Source organism: Papio anubis, chromosome 4 (genome assembly GCF_008728515.1).
Source record: "Papio anubis isolate 15944 chromosome 4, Panubis1.0, whole genome shotgun sequence".
In the NCBI taxonomy this organism is placed as follows: Eukaryota; Metazoa; Chordata; class Mammalia; order Primates; family Cercopithecidae; genus Papio; species Papio anubis.
Genome location: NC_044979.1, coordinates 89174245 through 89195855, shown reverse-complemented (window position 1 = coordinate 89195855; position 21611 = coordinate 89174245).

Here is a 21611-nt window from a genome sequence, read left to right as displayed (position 1 = left end):
AAATAGATGAGAAAAATAGAAAAGATGAGACAAACTCCATCATGTCAGTGCTTGCATTAATTAAATATAATCTAAATGTTCCAGTTAAGAGGCAGAGATTATGGAATATTTTATATATACTGGCCCAAATATATACAGTCTATTGAAAGATTTTACAATATATGAAATCATAATATATAAATATATGTTTTATTGTATATACATCATACAAATGTTAAAAGTAAAAGGATGAGAAAGATATGCCATGCAAACATGTTACATGATAACTCTGAAATGGTTATATTAATATCTTACAAAGTAGACTTAATAACAAGAAATATCTGGGATAAATAGGGATTATTTAATAATAATAAAAAAGCCAATCCATCAAGAAGGCATAAAAATTTAAAATATGTTTGCACCCAGTAACACAGCTTCAACATGGCTGCTTCAAGTATTGACAGCACTGAAAAAAGGAATAAACAAATCCACAATTATAGTTAAGATTCCAGTAATTGACAGAAAATGTACACAGCAGGCTGGGCGCAGTGGCTCACGCCTGTAATCCCAGCACTTTGGGAGCCAGGCGGGCAGATCATGAGGTCAGGAGATCGAGACCATTCTGGCTAACATGGTGAAACTCCATCTCTACTAAAAATACAAAATATTAGCCAGGTATGGTGGTGGGCGCCTGTAGTCCCAGCTACTCGGGAGGCTGAGACAGGAGAATGGTGTGAACCTGGGAGGCAGAGCTTGCAGTAAGCCGAGATCATGCCACTGCACTCCAGCCTAGGCAACAGAGTGAGACTCTGTCTCCAAAAAAAAAAAAAAAAAAAAAAAGAAAATGTACATAGCAAATCAGCAAGTATACAAAACACTTGAAAATAGTATCAACTAACTTGAACTACCTGGTGATTGTAACATATAGTAAGCAGAATATATACATTCTTTTCAAGAACATATGAAACATTCACAAATATATACGTAACTCTTGGCCATAAAGAGTCTCAAAAATGTAAAAGGAATGAAATCATACAGATTATCTGTGGTTAACTCTTACCACAATGAAATTCTTACCACAATGAAATTAAATTGAAAATGGCTGGCCAATAGTTACTTTATAAATACTCAAATATTTAAAAATTAAATAACCCTCTTCTAAATAACCACAGTTAAAGAAGTCACAAATTAGAAAATATTACAAATAGACATGAAAACACAACATATTAAAATTTGTGAGATGTCACTAAAGCACTGCTTACATGGAAATTTAAAATTTAAATGCTTATTTTAGTAAAAAAACAAGGTCTAAAATACATGATCAAGGCTTCTACTAAACAAGATAGATGAAGAAAAGTAAACTAAACCCAAATTAAGTACAAGAAAGAAAATAGAAATAAGACAAATATTAACAATATGACCATCAATGAACTAAAAGGCATATGATGTTTCTAATTTCTAGCATTTCTTGTTCTTTCTTAGAGTTTCCTTCTTCTTAGTGGCATTACCCATAAGTCCTGGAAAGCTGTCTACTTTCCCAGTAGAGACCTTACATATTAGAGTATTTTTAAACCTCTAATTCAAAATCTGTGCCATATCTGGATTGCATTCTGATGCTTGCTTTGTTTCTTCAGACTGTGGATTTTTAGCTTTTTAGTCTTTAGTTGTTTCACATGCTTTGTAATTACATTTGTTAAAAGCTGGACATGATGTATCCAGTAATAGGCCTTTAATGTAGAGCTTTATGTTAACTGTAGATGTAGATGACAGAGCATTCAAATTCCTCTAGTGTCTTCCCTGTTGACATTGTACTTCCCTGAGGACTCCTCCCCACAGAGAGCCTGTGCCTTGCAGCTTGTTCATCCATAGCCCACTATCTTGAAAACAGAGCCCTCTTGTGTGGTGGTAAAGTCTAGTGGGAAGCGGGAAGTCTTATGATTAAATATTAATCATTTATTGTGTCTGTGTTCCTGAGCTATGACTTCACGAGTGTTTCTTAGCTATTTTCCCCCACCCTCTTAGGTGAAACAGGAAGTCTAAAGGGGCCTAGGGCAGAAGAAATGTCATTCACTCAGTGGGATAATGCCCTAATAAAGTCTTTCATGTTAAAAGTAAAAGGATGGGAAAGATATACCATGCAAACGTGTTACATGATAACTCTGAAATGATTATATTAATATCTTACAAGGCAGACTTTATAACAAGAAATATTGAGGATAAATAGGGATTATTTAATAATAATAAAAAAGCCAATCCATCAAGAAGGCATAAAAATTTAAAATATGTTTGCACCCAGTAACACAGCTTCAACATGGCTGCTTCAAGTATTGACAGAACTGAACAGAGGAATAAACAAATCCGCAATTATAGGTAAGATTCCAGTAATTGATAGAAAGGAATAGGGAGATAATTGATAGAAGAAAGTAGGGAGAGTAGGCCTTTGTTATGGAGAACATTCTAAGTCATTTCAAAATGATAACTCTTCATTTACCCTGCCAGAGCCACAACGGTACCTTTCTCTACTCTTCTCCATAAGAACTTGGTGGGGTGCCTGGGGACAAACATACAGAAATGCAGAGACCCGCTAAGACGGAAGCCCCTAATGGATTCCCACTCTCACATTAGTCTAAATTCAGCCTCCAACAATGTATCAAAATTGTAATTTAATTGTTCCTGCCCATTTATGGCTCCAATGGCTTCTGCTTCCAATACGTAGATCTCAGCAGTGAACTTCTAAATTCTCTTGTCTCCAGATTCAGTGTGGTCATGGTCATTTGCTCTTAGAGCTTACCTTTCCAATGGGCCCAAGAAAGTCATTGACTTTCGGTTCATTCAGCTTATTGTTTCCTGTTTTAAGGATGAAAATAATGACATCCAATCTCTTTGCATATTGGAGATAAATTCAGAGTCCCGTCCATTGAGTTTTTACATTTCTGTTATTATAATCTTTAGTTCTAAGACATCTCTTTGGTTCTTTTTCATATCTTCTATTTCTTCTTTGAGACTTCCTATATTTCATTTGTTCTAAGTGTGTTTGTAATTGCTCATTGAAGTATTTTTATGTTGGCAGCTATAAAATTCTGGTCAGATAATTCCAACACTATCATCTTGTTGACATCTCCTGATTGTCTTTTCTTATCAGTTTGAGCTGTGACCGATTCTTTGCATGACAAGTGAGTTTTTCATTGAAATCTGGATATTTTGTGTATTATGTTACAGAATTTTGGATCATATTTAAATCTTCCATTTCAACAAGCTTCCTCTGACTCCACTCCATTGAGTGCCGGAAGGTGCCACATCATTACTGCCAAATTATAGTGAAAGTCCAGGTTTTTCACTTGGTCTCTATTGACATTAGGAGTCGGGAGTAGGGGACACCCATAGGTCTTTGCTGACACTATTTTGGCTACTTCTTGGGTCCTGATGTTACTAGCTTGCCTAGCTTCTTTCTATCTTTTATGTTTGTTTTTTATATGACATACAGGCTTTTGAATGTATGCCATTTTTCCCAAAAATCAATGATGCTACACACACAAAGAAGGCATAAAATGATTATTACTCATGTAATGAAACTTTTTGAGGACAGCTGTGGAAGAGGGCTTGAGAAAACAAGGGAAGATGATGGACTTTCAGCTTTATGGCAGTTGGGAGTGGGGCTGAGGGAAGAATTCCTGCCTGTGAGCCCAGGCTTGTACAGGTTGAAATTCCCACTGGCACCAAACGAGGGAGCAGCTAAGCTTTCTCAGCAGCATCCCTATACAATGGAGCAAGAGGGGTAGGAGGCGGAGTGAGACTTAAAAACTGTCAAAAATTAAACATTAAAGTGGAGTCCAGACTCTTCATTACACAACCCAAATGTCTATCACGGTGACTATATAAAGCAATTCTGACATATGTATACAATGGAGTAGTATTCAAAAATAAAAATTAGTGGACTGCTCACATATGGAAAAACATGGGTAAATCTCAACAAGATTTTTTGACAAAAGAAGTCAGACAGAAAACAAAACATCCTATGTGATACTATTTGCATGAAATTCTAGAATGGGTAGAACTAATCTAAATTGACAAAAGAAGTGTAGCTTTGTTTACTTGGGCTTGGGGAAGAGGTTATTAACTTCAAAGGGACAAGAGGGAACTTTTTGGGATGATGGAAATATTCTATATCTTGATTGTAATGTTGATTATATGTTTGAATATTTCCCCAAACATGTGGAACCTGACACTTGACATAGCTAGAAATTTTTATATGTAAATTATACATTAGTAAAGTTGAACAGAAAAAGAGGAACCTTACAAATGAAGAAATAAAAATGAAGTATAGACATGTGAAAATGTTTAGCCTTGCAAATCATACTAGCAATTAATTTGTATTTTGATTAAATTTTAAAAACTGGTATAGATCAAAGTGATTCAGTTTAAATTCTGATAACCACTTATTAGCTAATAGATTAATTTGGGAAAGTTACTTGATGTCTCTGTGTCTTTTTTCCTACTTCAGTAAATGGGACAAATATTAGTTAATACCTCAAGAGTTATTTTGAGTACTAAATGAGTAAATATACCGTAGTGCTTAGAACTGGGCCTGGGAAAAAATAAGCCAATGTTAAATATTAGCTTTACTATGTTTTTACAAGCCTCTAGGGAAATGGATACTTTCATGCACAGTTGCTAGAAATGTACATTATTGCATTTTTTTGAGGTCACTTCATATAAAATCTCTTTAAAATATGCATTAATTTGGCCAACATTTCCATCCCTGGGAATACATACTACACAATTAATTGCGTGCAACTGCAAATTTTCTTCAAGGATATATAATCACATCATTGTTTATAGAAAGAATAAAAGGAAGTAGCACAAATACCCACATTTCCAAATATAGAGAATTAATTTATGGTGTAGTCATATATAATTATCTTGAATTTCCCTAAAACATGTACCAACATACAACAACACTATAAATTAGTGTAGAAAAAATTTCAGTTTAATAATTAATGATAAATCAATGCAAAAACATTGTGTACGTAACAGCGAGGAAAAAGTAAAATGCTGAAATAACCTATGTAAAAAATTTTAGTACAAAAAGGGAGAGTTTATACAGAAAAAAATAGAATCATATCTAGCTGTAATTTGCTACCTTTATGGTCATCAATAATTCACATAACTTTTTAGAGCTTCAATATTTCTCAGGGTTAAAATAGGGATAAGTATACAACAATATATATGTATAAATTTCTTAGATTTTGTGAATACATTGAGGTGTCACATATTAATAAAACATGTTAAGTGATGAAAAAATGGTGGTTATTATTATTCAAATCAATTTAATAAGACATGTGAGTAGATTAACATGCCATTTTTGGGGGATGGTAAAACTAAATATTATAAAGATGCACAGCCTAGCAAAAATTTAAGAAGCATCACAAAAATCCATTTGTAACTCTAATAAGATATTTACTGAAATGCTTGCTATATTCATTTGGCAAAACAAACAGTAAACATATCTAAGAACATTTTAAAAAAGGGACAAAAGGATGAGTCTTAAAAAGTATTTTAAAGCTACAATAATTAAAGAAATGTAGCCACGAAGAAATCATAGCCAAGTCAGTAAAATGGGAAATTACAATGAAAATTTATTTTTATCTACTCATACTGATTTTGATCTAAATATGGATATAAGAATTATATATAGTATAAAAGTAAAATAAAAAATCAATGGTAAATAGATTTCTCAATATTTTATATCAGAAAAATGAATAAATATTTGAAAAAATTAGGTCTTCACCTCACACCATAACCACAAAATACCAAGAAAATACTTAAATGTTAGAAAGAAAAAAACAGAACATGAATATCTATCTGATCTCTAAAAACTTTTTAATTTAAATAAATGCAAGTAATCACAAAATAAAATATCAACAGATATAAGTACCTAAAAGTGTCCGTGCCTAAAACACAGAAATCTTAAGTGAAATTAAGAGGCAAAAAAATGGAAAAATATCTGCAACAAATAGGACAGTCTTGATATTCTTAATGATACCCCGTCTCAAAAAAAAAAAAAAAAAATCATTTTTATCCGGGTGCAGTGTCTCATGCCTGTATTCCCAGTATGTTGGTAGGCTAAGGTGGGTGGATCATTCAAGCTCAAGAGTTTGAGATCAGCCTGGCCAACATGGTGAAACCCTGTCCCTACTAAAAAATACAAAAATTGACTGGGAGGCTGAGGCAGGAGAATCTCTTGAAGGCAGGAGAATCGCTTGAACCCAGGAGGTGTAGGCTGCAGTGAGCCAAGATCTCGCCACTGCACTCCAGCCTGGGTGACAGAGCAAGACTCTGTCTCAGAAAAAAAAAAAAAAAAAATCACTTAAAATTATTTTTAAAACTTTTATAACGTTTCATTTTTCTTAAATTTTAACTAAAGGATTTTGTGATTTTATAAGAAAAAATAATTTTACAAACAATAAATGGCAAGATTTATTCATGAAAACTGGGTGATTTTGTGGAGGTGACAAAATTTAAACTTATTCTTGACTTGAATGGTTAAACTTCTAAGTAAGGAGTCTTAGTTAAGTAGAGCCATTCATCAAAGTTTCTTACTCTGTGAATGTAAGTATTTTTAAACACATGTAAATAGAAAGAAAAGGGAATCAGGGATAGTGGATGTAAACAACGGGATAGTAGATGTAAAGCAAAAGTAAGCAAAGGCATAATAGATGTAAGCCATGAATTGTTGATAAATACAATTGCTATTGAAAATAATTTGGCCTCATTTGTAATTAAATGAAATTCAAATTTTTAAAAAATTCCAATCTTGTATTACATTAGCAAATCTATCCTGGTTCCTGTATCGTAGTGACAGGTAAGTCAATGATGTTCACTCATTCCCTTTTGTGCCAATAATGATAGTTACTAGACTCTTTCCTGAGCAAATGTAAATAAAAATGTATGTGTCAAGATATTTGGAATAGAATTAATTATCAGATACAGAGTGTAATTATCCTTAATGTCTTATATTAGAAAATAAATTGCAGCATTCATCCTTATGTTGAAATGTTGTCTAGCAATTAAATTATTTTTTAGAAAGAATTGTTAATGACAATGAAAATAGGAGTGAAAAAACCAAGATGTGAAATTATTGGCTATGTATTCTTAACTATGAATCATTAAGGCATTCACAGACAAAAGCCTAAAAAGAAATATGGGTATGATTATGAATATTATATTCTTCATGATTTTTTGTATTATTCCAAATGTATTACTCTGCATTCCAATACAAGTTATTTTTATATGAATTGTTTTATAGCAATACAAAACATGCTCTGTATAAAATTATTTTGCTATGATCATCAAATTTAGAGTTGGTATATTATAAAAATATTTTTAAAGATTTGTGTAAGTAAATTGCTTTGTTTTGGGCTTGTAAAAGAATGAATTTCATGAATGTATTAACTACTTGGTTAGTTGAAGAATTCCAACAATTCCTCATCTTACTTTTAAAAACTGTGGTTTGTACTTAGACATGCTTATCATTAAAAGCAAAATTCCTGTTTTACTATTTTCTCCTACAGTGGAGAACACAATGTGAAGGAGATAGAAATCTCTAGAATTACCTTTTCAAAATGACAGAATTTATTGTTTAAAAAAATGTTATTTTTTAAAACACTTCATTGGGTGGATACTGTTTAAATGCTGATTCATTGCCTACTATCAATTGCTGACATTACTTTTTTTGGTCATTTAAAAATTTGTTTTAATTAATAAACCAAAATATTAAACAGTTTTATCACTGTATAGTCAGTCTGGAAGGCAGTTTTGTTTAGTTTTTATGTTGTATCATGGATTTTCAGTATGTTGGGAGAGTTCTCTAAAATGCCATTACCCAGAATGATTTTAAATAATATTCAATTTAAAATTGAATATTATTCTGATGAAAACATTCAGAATAAATGACAGAAAGGTCTTAAAACATATGCTTTTCTTATAAATTCTTATAACACCATCTTTAAATACCATTTTAAAATAAAGGCAATATAAAAAAGTAATTCTTAAAAAAATAAAATAAAGAGTTTGAACGATATCATGTTAGAGTTTCAGGTGGTGAGTCCTGTTTTCTTTGAGCCACTGCTGCTCCAGAGGCCTATAAATATTATTGGTTATACAAGTGGAGTATCCCTAATCCAAAACTCCAAAATTCGAAGTACTCAAAAATTTGAAACTTCTTGAGAACCAACATGATGCTCAAAGGAAACTGTCATTGGAGCATCACAATTTCCAGATACTTGGATTAAGGGTGTTCAACTGGTAAGTATAATACAAATATTTCAAAATTTGAAAACCGACATTGAAATCGGAAACACTTCTGGTCCCAAGCATTTCAGATAAGGAATTCTCAACCTTTATGTAAAACAGTGTTAATTATGAATTCACATACTTTTCTCATATTTATTAGGGATAGTAGATGTTTTCTACAGGCATGTCAATTCACGTACTACTTAAATCACCCTAAAGGATCCCTATCATATTCCTTAATATTTTATCTACATAGATCTCTTCTCTATTTTAGGATTAATTAGATTTTAGTTATATGTTTCACATATTTACCCAAACAAGAAATGCTCCCTGAGGAAAAATATTGCCATAATCTTCTTCCTAGAAAGCAGAGAAGTTTCCAGTCAAAGATACGAAACTAGAAATTAGAAACAAGAAATCTAGACCAATAATAACTGTATTCACATATCATTCATCATTTGCCTGTCACTGTGTTAACTGGTTTATATACATTTATTTGTTTAATCTTAAAATCAATTCTGTGAGATAGAAAATTGAGAAAATGGATGCCCACAGAGGTTATGAAACTGGCTTAAGGTTATGTGGCCAATAAATGAAACATCTTAGCCTGGAACCCAACTCTGGCTTCAGAGCCCACACTGTTAATCACTATTCTGTATGATTAACAGAGTCTGAAGTCAGCTGCATCTAGAAACTACCCAGTGCCTTGATTATTTTATCAGGGAAGTTGGACCTATCACAAACACAATTATTTTTTCATTCAGTAAGTATATTAGCGTTATATTCTGGTTGGTAAATAGGATCCCTGTATTAAAATTTCAGAACACACACAGTTCCCATGCTGAAGAGCAAGTATTCATCATGTAGAAGACATTTGAAAGTAGCCTGTTTCACTATCTATATAATAGTGGAATTAAGTGGGATGGTTACAAATACATATGTGGCAGTCACATTAGGGACCGGTAGAAGTCATGTGGTTGGTAGAAAGCCAACGTGCTTGGTAGAATGAGGTGGTAGAAAAATGATGGCCTGTGGGATACAAATCACAGCTCTTCTTCACTTACATTGCAAGCTTGTGCAAGGTCCTCCCAATAACCTTTAGTTTTCCCATGTGCAACATGCTCTCATAAGGTTTATTTGGGAGAGTTTTCATGAGGATTAGTGACACTAGTTTGAAAGTATCCAATCCAGCCTCTAACGTGCAATAAATTTTGGCTATTATTACTGTGTATACTGTGAGTAATAGGTACAACTTACAGACTAAAGAGGGCTTTCTTCTGCTCTGTATGGGACTTCTAACATCAAGAGAAGGCATGCATTATATAAGATAAGATAAGGAGATACAAATGCAAATGCTGGTCTACTTGTAAACAGTGAAGATATATATCTTAAATGCATTTTCTCAGTATGGAAGGGTGTGTTGAAATTGTGTACGTAAAAAATGACAGCATTCATTTTATCATTCATTCCATATGCGGTTATCCAGAGCCTATTCTATTCTAGGTGGTAAAGACAGACTCAATCTATTCATTGGTGAGAATGTAAATTAGTACAACCACTATGGAGAACAGTTTGGTGGTCCCTCAAAAAACTAAAAATAGAGCTACCATATGATCCAGCAAACCCACTGCTGGGTACATATCTAAAAGAAAGGAAATCAGTATAGTGAAGAGATATCTTCACTCCTATGTTTGTTGCAGCACTGTTCACAATAGCCAAGACTTGGAAGCAACCTAAATGTCCATCAGTAGATGAATGGATACAGAAAATGTGGTACTTATATACAATGGAGTACTATTCAACCATAAAAAAGAAAAAGATCCTGTAATTTGCAATAACATGGATGGAACTGGAGGTCATTATGTTTAGTGAAATAAGCCAGGCACAGAAAGACAAACATCATATGCTCTCACTTATTTGTGGAATCTAAGATTCAAACAGTTGAACTCATGGAGATAGAGAATAGAAGGATGGTTACCAGCAGTTGGAAAGGATAGTGGAGGAGTCAGAGGGAGGTGGGGATGGTTAACGAGTACACAAAACAATAGAAAGAATGAATAATACCTGTTATTTGATAGCATAACAGGAGGACTATAGTCAATAATAATTTATTTGTATATTTTAAAATAACTAAAAGGGTATAACTGAGTGGTTTGTAACACAAAGTATAAATGTTTGAGGGGATGAATACCCCATTATCCATGACGTGATTATTACTCATTGCATACCTGTAGCAAAATAGCTCATGTACCCCGTAAATATATACCCCTATTGTGTACCTACAAAAATTAAAAAAAAAAAAAAGTATGATCCATGAATGGACTGCCCAACTAAATTACTGATCTTTGATTAGAAGGAACTTGCTCTAGATGTAAACCAAATATGTTACTAAGGACACAGTTGAATTCAGTAACAACTTTCTTGATGAAGGAAGCTGTTTGTTGATTTACACTCTGGTGCAAGCTTCTAGTAGTGGATCAGCACTTAGATTGGGATACCAATTAGCCAGTTTCTACTACACCAAATGTATAATTCAGATAGATCTATATTGTTAAGCAGGTGTATTGTGCACTGGTTATCAACTTGTCTCAGTTCAGTGAGAATGAACACTCTCACACACAAGTTACATGAAGCAGATTTATTACTTATAGATAGGCAGCAAGGGATGACAAACTCCCAGGATTCATTGTGCTGCAGTTGCCCAAGGCTCAGGAAAGCTGCCTGGGATACATGGAATCTCTACTGCATGTGCTGCACTTGCCCTACAGCTAAGGGACCTCAAAAAGCAGCCTGCCCTTAGTTTTATATCTCAGGGGGTCACATGATTTCCTGGGCTAAAGCATTTGAGGGACAAGTATTCATCATGTAGAAGACATTTGAAAGTAGCCTGTTTCACTATTTAATAGTGGAATTAAGTGGGATGGTTACAAATAACATATGTGGCAGTCACATTAGGGATCAGTGGAAGTCATGTGCTTGGTAGAAAGCCATGTTTCTGCTGGGCAGGGCAGGGGAGACTGCAGCAGAGCCTAGGCTATTCCAGCCAGTCCCTCCCTGTCACAGAGTGTTGCATTCCCAGCACATTCTACAGAACTTTAAAAGAAAAGTGCAGGGGATGGGGAATTTAATCAATCCCAGGCCACCCAGAAAACTGTCCTGCATATGTGTGTGAGTGATGACTGTTTGGATTTTAAATATCTTTAAGGAGTTATCAATATTAAAATGTGAGTTACTTAGGCTGGGTGCGGTGGCTCACACGTGTAATTCCAGCACTTTGGGAGGCCAAGGCGGGCAGATTGCTTGAAGTAAGGAGTTTGAGACCAGTCTGGCCAACATGACGAAGCCCTGTTTCTACTAAAAACACAAAAATTAGCCGGGTATGGAGGCATGTTCCCGTAGTCCCAGCTACTCAGGAGGCTGAGACACGAGAATTGCTTGGATTGGGAGGCAGAAGTTGCAGTGAGCTGAGATCAAGCCACTGCACTGTAGCCTGGGCAACAGAGCAAGACTCTGTCTCAAAAAAACAAAAAACAAAAACAAAAAAAGTAAGTTACTTAAAAAAATTGCAAGAAATGAGGTTCTATAATGTTCTTTGAAAATACTTGTATGAATGTATTAATACATCGGGAATGAATAAATGATAATATAGGTTAACTGTAATCATCTACATGGTAAGTTTTGAGAATCAAATTTTACTGTCTTTTTAAGATGTAAAAATTATATTGTACATACTCATGTAACCCAAATGAGTTTACTCAGTTAACTCATTATATCTAAAGAAATGAGATTTTTGACAGTAAAAGGGGCTACAAAATCATAACAGACTTGAAATGAGGAGTTCCGCATTCTAGACTTGGCTGTATAGCTAACCAACTATGTGTCATTGGATAAGGAGTGAGCATTATTAGGAAAGTGACTAGATTAAGGGTGTCAAATTAGTCTTCTTGCCTCAGTCCAACACAACTATTGGGAGAAGGATTCTGAAGCAGAATTTAGGCCCTTTGGTCAAGAATACCATCAACAAAAACAAATTTCTACTAAGGGTGAAAGATAAGAAAATAGCCACATAAGAAGTAAACATTTGCTCTATTTCAACTGTCTTATTTACCAGGTTCTTTATGTCTCTGAAATAAGTGTTCCTTTAGAAGTTGTAGACATAACTATCATAAAGTATACGAAAGGAAGGGTGTACAATAGGGTATGGATAATTAAACAGCAAAAACAAGAAAAGTGAGATGTTTAGAAAGTGACTTCATTTGTTTGAAGAGAACTTTCAAAACATAATTATGTCCATGTTTATTGTTAGCACAAAGCACATTACAAATGTAAATGTCTTTTGGATTACTCACCATTTTGTATTATCCACACCCTGTTTCTTTTTTTAATGTGGGGAATCAAGAGTTTTCTGGATGGCACATTGTATCATTATTGTGACCTATTCACAAAGAAATAGACTCACATGGTAATACGGAGATATAGTACTGTACACATCATTAACAAGGGTGATGCAATACATTTAAAGAGGGAAATGTGACCCCTACTATACAGGATAAAGCAAATGTAGTTGCAGATGGAATTAATGAAATAGGATTTAAGCTGTGTTTGCAGATGTTTGGCATTCCTCTTTAAAACATCTCATATGGAAAAACCAGTCTATTTTGATTAATCTAGCTTTGACATATGCAGTGAATTCTAATCTAGATTACAAAGCATTTACATTGGTCAAAGATATTCTGAACATTTAGAATGAAATGGATCTCTTGATCTATCTGGAATAATTTAAGGTATCATTTTTCTTTGTATTTATAAATGCTGCTGATTCAAAAGTCAGAAAGGTAGTATTCTAGTGCTAGCTCTGCCATTATGTGGGAAAATCATTTTCTTACTCAAGATTTTGGTTTCTTCTTCTGTAAAATAAGCTGGTTCAAACAGATGCTCTCTGATACTCAAGGTATCTTGTGTTTTAATCACAGAACACCAAGGGTTCCCTGGCTTGTTATTTACAGGTAGGAATCTTGAGAACCACATGAAGGCAGAAAGCTAGACCTGTGTGTCAATAATCTTCTACAAAACACCTAGCCATTGTTCCAGAAATCCCAGAGTCATCCTGTGTATTCTTTCCTCAAATGAAATTCATTTTCTTCTTAACATCTGTTGAGTTCACTCCATACCATACTTCAACTCTATTGCTGGGGTTTAATGAAATCTGGCATGAAACAAAAGAAGATCACTTATTTCCTTTCCTTCAGGGCTCCCCTGCACTTTTCCACCCTCCACAATCAGTTCTTTCTTATTCATTTTTATCTCAGTTCTTCATAATATGTGTCTGCCTTCCTTTTCTCCCTGAAACAATGCAAAACTAAAAGATTCATCCTTACCCATTCCTGCTCCCCGAACATTGGGATTTTAAAGTTAACTATGACAGAATTTTAAGGACTCAAAAGGCAGCTATTTCATGAATGACATAGTTCATTGATTTTCAGCCTTTCTTCTTTTCTAAAATGCCCCAGTGGGGATCCAACTCCCTTCATGGCCTCACGTGGATAGCTAGACTCTCTCTTGAAAACTAGGGGTTCTCAAACTCTGTGGTTTCAGTACCCCTTACACTCTTAGAAATGACTGAGCACACCAAAGATATTTTGCTTATCTGGATTGTATTATTGATATTTACTTTATTATAAATAAAAACTTGAAAAATATTTTTCTAAAAGAATATATTTTCTGACTAAGAAATATGAGAAAAGTGACATTGTGTTACAGTTTTGCAAATCTCTTGATTTCTGATTCTGCTTCAGCATTTAATCTTTTGCAACAGCTGTTTTGATTGTCATATGTAGCAAAATTTTGGCCTCACTAAAAAACGTTGTGGGACAAAGGAGTATTTTGCTAGCGTTTTTTAGGTAATCGTAAATATTATTCTTTGATATTACACCAAAACTCAGCAATAGTAGTTACTTAAAGATGAGTTTTGATGTGGAATTTGAAACCATATCAGTGCATTTTTTCCTGCTCTGTTACATGAAAATCTATTCATCTATATCATATGTTGAATAGAACTTTTCACCATGTATAACTTTGTAACATTGTACATTTATATTTGAAAATTATTGGTTTATTCAGTTACGTAGAACTTCCAAATCTTGACACATTTTATATAGTATCATAATTCCAAAATCATTAATATCACCAATATCTTCCAAAAAGTCTTAAGTATTGGGAAGCTTTCGAGCTCAGGGCAGTCGATGTAAGTTTTCCAAAAATTGAAATTTTTGTTAAAAGATTAAATTTTATCATTAGCAATCAACATTTTCAGTTATTGCTTTGGAGTAACAAGCTTATTTTGATCATTTTCAAGAAAATGTCTGCCAAATACCCATGTCTGAATAATCATAGTTTGGCAGTCATTCTTTCATGTAAAAAATAACACTCGCTCACCTTCCCTGTCTCTTCTTGAACCCCACATACTCGTCAGCAAGAAAGAGTGTTTTCTACACTTGTTATCTTAAACAAAGATTGGCACAACACACGGGCTCAATATGTTTTTGAATAAACACTCATTTCTTCAGCGTGAGCCAGTCAGTTATCCTTTTGCTAGGTGCTAAAGTATCGATTTCATCAAGTCAATTACCCTTCTATGTTAATCTACCTAAACGGATAAAGGAGTTTCTGAAGTATACATATTCATATACACACATTTACATATATTGCAAGCACCTATATCCATTTAGGTATATTAAACTTTGGCTCTTTCAGGCATACATATATTGTGCTTTTATACAACATTTATTTAAAGGGGGAAAATTGCTTAAAAAAAATTTTTTTAACAAGAATCTCTGTTTGCTAAAGTTCTAAAGATACCTCAAGCATGACCCTGATATAAATATTTATGTTCAGCATTACAGAAAAGTGTGCCTCCTATAATTTAAGTCACACAATTCCTATAAACTCTTAGGGTCTGTGTCATTTTTTTAAATCAGGAAAAAAATAGTAAAAAGAAATGATCACTTGAATAATGAGAAGCAACCTGAAGTAGTCTATTGCTTCCAAGTTGAGATAATTGATAAATAAAATAATTTGAGCCAATTTGTATTAGTTTTTCTTTTTAAATTTACAGAAAACTATTTTGACTTAGTTTCAAAAATATGCAAATATTATACTATTATTTTTTCTTGGCATTATTCTAGATACACCTATACAGGTAGAGCAAAACACAGAGCAAGCACTCAGCTGGAGAATTTGATCAATGCAGACAAGCAAATCATTTATTTTGTTTTGTTTTGTTTTTTCCTAAACAGAAGATTTGGATGCCCAATTTGGAAAATTGTCTCCACTCTCTTTACTTCATTCTGGTGTATGTACAAAGCACACACGTCTAATAGCAGTTATTGCTTTGGGATAAAAGAGTATAGAGTGATGGTGGTGGTAGTGGTGGTGGAGAGGATGTGTATATGTGTTTGTGAAGTTTGTCTCAAAGCCAACATAAAGCAGCATTTGCCTGGAAGGTTTGTAGATACATCCTAGAGTATCATTACATGCATCCAGAAAGGGGGGCTGGGATAAAGATTGCCAGCCTCAGTAAAACTTAAAAAACATTTTCTAGGTTAAGAATGTGCCTTTTAGGTCTTAGGTAAATGATACTTTTGACTCTATCTGTCTTATCTTTCTTAGAAAATGTAGTTTTAGTGGTGGCAGCTCTTAACCTACTTGTCATGTTTTTCTGATTTTACTTTCACCTACTGGAACTGAGTTGAATATGGGAAAATACAAACTGTTTATGCAAATAAATGAATCATCAGCTGGACTCGGTACTGATAAGTGAGTTTGGAAGAAGCATTCAAACTTATTTCCATTCATTCATCACAGGTATTTTTTTAAAAAAGGCTCAATGCTAACATCGTATTAACCCTTGTTATGAAACAAGGAACCCATAGCCACAAAGAGGCAGAAAATAGATTAAGGCTTGGAGCTTACTTGGATATATTATCATATTTATTTTATTTTTAAAATTGTAAATTGACAAATTATAGCTATATGTATTTATGGGTTACAAAATGATGTCAAGATTTATGAATACAATATAGAATTATATCAAGCTAATTAACATATCCATCATCTCACCTGGACTTTTATTTGTTATATAACCTCAGTCCAGTTGCTTGAATCTTTTGAGCTGCAGGTTCTCCATTTGTAAAATAGGAGCAGTAATATCTTGTGAAGATCAAAGGAGATATCATATGTTTACATAAGTAAAATGACCCATGACATAGCATAAACACTTGATAAATGCTCATTATTTTCCCTTATATTTTCCAAGATAATAATCCTAGTAAAAATAGTCCTAATTAAATTGATTGACCATTTTTAATTGGAATTTCAGGATAGCAGTGGGGCTAAAATACTAGGAAGTATTTCCAATATCTAGGAATTTAGACATGAGAAAAGTAACAGTATAATTTCTGAGTCTATAAGAAATTTACCTCTTTAATAGGAAAGCAACACCATTCAGCACTTTGGTTACTTTCTGATGTAGTAGAATTAGTCTCCTAATTAAGTCGCAGTTACTGTTATTATACATTATTATGTTTAAATGGAGTATCTGGAAGATGTCTCAATTAGACAGTCCTCCCAATTAACTGTGTCCTGTAGGTTAATATAAGTCACTTCCTTTCCCTTGGATAGTGCTGTTTGGAAAAAATACCAAAGGCCTACTCATTAAAAGGTCAAAATTATGCTTCTCAGTTAACACTCCATTAAGTCAAACTGGGAAACTTTGCCATGACTGCTGTGTTTTTTGTCAGTCTGGCTGCAAATCAATCAAGACATTACATTCTGAATTACAGTACGATGTACACTTTGAGGCAGAATAATGTACAGTGAGATCAATAAAGCTCTTCAAAGGAACCAAACTCTGGCACTTGTCAGAATAATTCACAATTTTATTATTATGCAGGTGTGATACAATTCATAAAATAATTTGTAATTAAGAAAACTCAGACAAGATGGAGAACAAGAACAAATGTTGAGATGACTTCCAGAGGCAAGAAAAAACACTTCACAGAAGAGTGATAAGTTTAAAAGAGTAACATTATCTGCTGTAAGAAGCATTTTGCACTATGACAATAAACATCAAGACACTGGAAAATATTTTCTTGTCCACAAAGTACAAGATTGTGAATATTTCTTAACTGCTACTACTGTGACAAATGTCTGCAGATAGTTAAGTTACTGGAAACCTGGAACTGGGTGTAGAATGTATACAATACTAATGTCTAGGCTAAAAATTTTGGGTAAGGCCAGTGTTTCACCTGACTTGGACTACCTGGAGCATGTTGCCTTATTCTACTTATAGTCTGGGAAGGAGTCACAGAAGGCAAATGCATCTTGCTCTTTCTGACTTAAGCTACACACAGCCTCCCATTTCTTTGGCTAAAAGAATTGAAAATTTTCAAAGACAAAGATTGATGAGAAAGATTTTAGAAGGTGAATCTTTGTATTTCCTTTTTTTCCTGGAAGTGACTGAGTTTTTTCAGGGCAAACACACAAGAAAATATAAAGGAAGAACTTTTCCCAAGAACATTATTAATGTAATCTTGTCAAATATTCTAGAAAATCACAGGATATTTTTATATTTTAAATATCAGTACATAGCCAGGAATGAAAAATATTACCAACAAATTTTTTTAGATACCATTCATTTATTATGGACTCATAACATTATGTTTTACTTTTTTTTTTTTTTTTCGAGACAGGGTCTCACTTTGTCACCCAGGCTGGAGTGCAGTGGCACGATCTCGGCCCACTGCAACCTCTGCCTCTTGTGTTCAAGCAATCCTTCTGCCTCAGCCCTGCAAGTAACTGGGCCCACAGGTGTATGCCACCGCGTCCTGCTAATTTTTGTACTTTTTGTAGAGACAGAGTTTCACCACATTGGCCAAGCTAGTCTCAAACTCGTGGGCTCAAAGTAATCTGCCCACTTTAGCCTCCCAAAGTGCTAGGATTACAGGCATGAGCCACCGTGCTGGGCCTAAAAGGAATGCACTAACATTACATGTGGCAACAGTATTTTTAATCTCCTCCTTATTTACCTCTCTGGAGCTCAGTCTTATTCCTTGACTTCATTTGTATGCATCCTTAATATGCTTGTGATAATACTTTATATAATCTATAATTTTCTTTTCTCCAAAAGTGGATGTCATTTTTCAGAGTTAAGAAATGTGAGAAAATCTTTGTTTCTTCATTGGGCAAACCTAACCTTTTCTAATTCACTAGATGATGATGATCTTTTACTGGCATGTGGTTTTTTTTGGTGAGTTCAGGATACACATATACACATAGTTGATTAGGAGACCCTAAATAAATAATAATATTTCAAGACTTGTCAATCAAACTGAACCAGTTTATTGGTGAATTGGAGATTCCAACAACTAAATAAGGCTGAAAGTTGGCGCTCAGTGTGAAGCATTATAGTGGGTGGCTACATTAGGAGCTTCAGATATGTAAAAATTGATACAAAACCTAAGTCCTCATCATCAAACTTAGAATGGCATTCTAAAAATTGTGCCCAGTGGCACCATCCATAGAGCCTAACATGATGGCAGGAATCAAATTGGAGCGCTGTCGTGGACAAGATGTGCCACTTAGACCTCACTTCATAGAAGGACATGTTCCCCTGTCTATCAGCAGGCAGCCTCCATCTGTCAGCTCCTTCAGGGTTTGCCTCAGCTACAGTGTACTGTCTGGCCAAGGATCACTATTTCCCAGGGCAGCCCACCTCCAGTGACTAGTCAAGATGGGATTAGAAAAGCTTGGCCATTTCAGCTGCATGCTGCATAACTCTAGCATAATTCTAATTCCAGATCTTGCTGTAAGGATGACAGAGGTTTTATAGGGCTTGAATCCAGACTTCCCCTTTGACCCTTTCTACTTCTTCCCTTTCCCTTCCATAGCTGTTAATCTCTAAAACCTTCACCACAGCCTCTGCTTTCAGAAAAGCTAATTGGCAGCAAGCACAATATAAATTTGTTGAATTTCTGGGCTTTCATATCTCTGTTTGCTCCTTTTTTTTGATTGTATTGTGTATAATGGCTTTCATTAGATACTACCTTAAGTGCCTGACAATATTTGTCCTCTTTAATTCAAGCTTGTTCAACCCATGACCCATGGGCTGCATATAGCTCAGAATGGCTTTGAATGTGGCCCAACATATTTCTTAAAAATTATGAGATTTTAGCATTTTTTTTAGTTCATGAGCTGTTGTTAGTGTTAGTATATTTTTTGTGTGGCCCAAGACAATTCTTCTTCCAATGTGGCCCAGCAAAGTCAAAATATTGGATACCTCTACTTTAAATCATGTAACAAATCCTGTGTTCTATGGCTAGATATTTTTTGGTTCTACAATGCTATTCTGACTATTACTGTGTAGTTGTCTAAGTCTTTTCTCAGGCCTGGAAGTACTTGTTTTATGAATCTGAGTGCTCCAATGTTAGGTGCATATATATTTAGGATAGTTAAGCTTTCTTGTTGAATTAAACCCCTTTATCATTAAGTAATGCCCTTCCTTGTCCCTTTTTTTTTTTTTTTTTTTTTTTTTTACTGTTGTTGGTTCAAAGTCTGTTTTATCTGATATAATAGTAACCTCTGCTCTTTTTTGTTTTCTGTCAGTGTGATAGATTTTTCTACAACACTTTACTTTGAGCCTGTGGGTGTCATTACATGTGAGATGAGTCTCTTGAAGACAGCAGATGGATGAGTCTTGTTTTTTTATTCAACTTGCAATTTTGTGCCTTTTAACTGGGGCATTTAGATAATTTGCATTCAAGGTTAATATTGATATGTAAGGTTTTGATCCTATCTTGAAGTTGTTAGCTGGTTGCTTTGTAGTTTCTATTTTGTGGTTGCTTTATAAGGTCTGTGTGCTATATATCTCAGTGTGTTTTTGTGGTAGTATGTATCATTCTTTTGTTTCCAAGCTTAGAACTACCTTAAGGATCTGCTAGGGTGGTCTAGTAGTAACCAATTCCCTTAGTGCTTGCCTTTCTGGGAAAAAAAATTAATTATTTCTCCACTGTTTATCAGCTTAGTTGGTGGGATATGAAGATCTTGATTGGATTTTTTTTTTCTTTAAAATGCTGAAAATAGGTCCCCAATCTCTCCTTACTTGTAAGATTTCTACTTGGAAGTCCACTGTTAACTTGATGGGGTTCCCTTTGTAAGTGATATGACCTTTTTCTTTAAATGTCTTTGATTTTTTCTTTTGTGTTGCCCATGGAGAGTCTGGTAATGATATGCCTTGGTGATGTTTATTTTGTATAGGGTCTTGCAGGTGTTCCCTGGATTTCTTGTATCTGTATGTATCTCTCTCAAGCAAGATTAGGGAAATTTTCTTGAATTATTCTGACAAATGTGTTTTCCAGGTCATTTGCTTTTTTTGCTTCTCTCCTAGGAATGTCAATAAATTATAGGTTTGGTAGTTTACATAAGTCCATATTTGTTGAAAACTTTATTCCTTCTTTAAAATTCTTTTTTCTTACTTTTATCTGACAGGGTTAATTTGAAAGACTTGTTCTTCAAGTTCTGCAATTACTTCTCTGCTTTGTCCAGTCTATTGCTATAGCATTCCATTCTATTTTGAAATTCCTTAAGTGAGTTTTTCAATTCCAGAAGCTCGGATTGATTTCTTTTTAAGATGTTTATCTCTTTCTTCATTTCCTGGATTGCTTTAGATCATTTGTTGTTGTCATTGATGATGATTTTCAATCTTGTCTAGGATCTCATTCAGCTTCTTTGCAATCCATGCTTTGAATTCTTTAGCTTTCATTTATCAGTTTCCATTTTGGTTAGGAACCATTGTTGGAGAGCTGCTGTGATCCTCTGGTAGTATCAGTACACTTAGATTTCTCATGATGCCAGAATTTTTATGATGGTTTCTTCTCATCTGAAGAAGATGGAACTTTTAATTTTTGTAATTATTTTCATGTGGGTAGGATTTCTCTTCTTTCTTTTTTCCCTATATTATTGTATTTTTTTTCTCCTTCCCTTCCTCCCGTTACCCCAGGGGTTGTGACTGTAGAGGATGTTGGATAGGGTCTTTGGGCTTTGCTTCTATAGACCTATGCCCTTCTCTCCACAGGTTATATGCCGGGATGTGCAGTTCAAGGGAACCGCCAGTAGATGGCGCTAATGGGTAAAAGCCGGCTCCAGCCAATGTGGTTGGGTATATGCTTATTTATTTATTTATTTATTTATTTATTTTTACTTTTTTGTTATACTTTAAGTTCTAGGGTACATGTGCACAACGTGCAGGTTTGTTACATAAGTATACATGTGCTGTGTTGGTTTGC